Genomic DNA, 1,892 nt, shown 5'->3' with positions numbered 1-1,892 from the left:
CTCCCAAGTCCCCTCGACAGCCCCAGGACCATGTTAACTCAGCACTGACCTCTGTGGGTGGCGTGCACTACCAAAGAAACACAGGAAAGTAGTTTAAAGGGTAGGCTGTGTGCATGTGTGTGTGTGCGCATGCATTTGGAGAGCCTTGATCTTCTGCCATACAATTGAGGCCATGACAAGGAACAAACACAACTGTCGAAGATGTGCTTTTGGCTGTAGGACCCAGGTCCATTGTTATCTGGCATCTCTTGAACATGCCCACGGGTGGGATGGAAGTGGGGAGTTCATGTGAATTATTTAGAGATTTTATAATATAATATTTGACTTTCTCAGGGCCAGGTGATGAGGTCCCTCCCACAGGAAAGGTGGGGGAGGATTCTCTTCGCTGGGGTGGGAGGGCTCTGTGCACACCTTAGTGGTCCTGGCCTTCTCTTTGCAAGGAGGGCTGAGAACCTTGTTTGGCCTCTGGCCCACTCCCTTGGCTTCTGAAGGTTCTATGACATGACCCAAGAGGTGGGCTCAGCTAAGCCACAGAGCACACTCTTAGTGGAGCTGGCTGCCCAGTGAGTGGCCTGGAAATTCATTCCTGAGCTCTGAGGGCTGATCTTCAGAGAGGGTCATGTGCTAAGTGCCATCTGATGGGTATGAAAAAAACCCTTTTTTTCCTTTAAGAGGAGGGAAAATGCAACCTATGGCATCTCTGTCATCATTCAGGTTTTCTTATAAAGCGCAAAGCCCTTCCCCCTCGGTCCCCAAGGCACAAGCTCTCACTCCCTCTGTTGTGCAAGACTCAGCCTCTCAGGCCCCATCTGCATCCTGTGACTGGCAATTATGAAACACACTTCACCTGGCAGCGTCCCCAGGAGACTGCGCTGGGGCTGCTGCCAGGCACCTACGGAGCCTGTTCTGCTCCTAGAAAATCCGTGCCTCTGGAGCAGGAAAGCCCAACAGAAATAAAAACGAGAATCGAGAAAACATTCACTTCTTCCAGTAAATTCAGCCAGTGTGCTCAGAGGAGCAAGGACCATTCTTCTGCAGCGAGGTGGGTGTGAGTCCTCAGCCCAGCTCTTTAGCATTGAACATCACCAGACCATCCACACGGCTGGTGCAAACTCTGTAATCCAAGTGGGGAAATCTCTAAACTCTTTGCATGCTGAATAGCTATTTATATATTATATAAAGAAATAAAGAAATATATATATATATCTATCTATCTCACAAATGCAGGCCACATGTCAAATTCAGCTTTGCTCTTTACAAATGGATAAACTTAAAAAAAATGAAACGTTGGAGGGGTATTTGGAAAGACATCTATTTAAATTTTTATTACACACTTGATGTTAAAAAAACTAAGAATGGTTTAGAAAAACATATAAATAAATGAATGAATAAATAAATAAATAAATAAATATATATATATAAAGCACACACCGTACAGATTAAATTTTATTAGCAGACACATTAGCTAACAGGGGATATGGAACCTCAAATGTTTTTTTATATAGCATGGATGTTTTATTTTGCATATCGGAACATAAAGCCATTTTACAACTGTGAAGTGTGTGGATGCTCTTTACTCCTGACTTGTCATTTCTTGGCTCAGCCATGGTCTCTGCCTCCCCTCTGCTCGCATTTTTTCTCAAGGGCCAGATGGAGCCCTTGGTGCCGCTGAACATTTGTACCATGGAGCCTCTCAGCGTAGAAAGAAGGACCCACGGAGCCACTGGACCCTGGACTTCATGCTACTCTTCAGATGATGGGTCTGGATCCCAGGGTCCACAGAGGCCCCAGACGGGCAGGGTAGGCAGTGCCCAAGAAGCTGTCCCCTTTTAGTAGCCAACACACAATCTGGTGGTTTGGGGGAGGTGGTCTCCCCCGTAGGGAATTCTTAG

The sequence above is a fragment of the Plecotus auritus genome (genome assembly GCF_963455305.1).
Source record: "Plecotus auritus genome assembly, chromosome: 7".
Classification (NCBI taxonomy): domain Eukaryota; kingdom Metazoa; phylum Chordata; class Mammalia; order Chiroptera; family Vespertilionidae; genus Plecotus; species Plecotus auritus.
Note: the sequence above shows the minus strand (reverse complement) of the source record.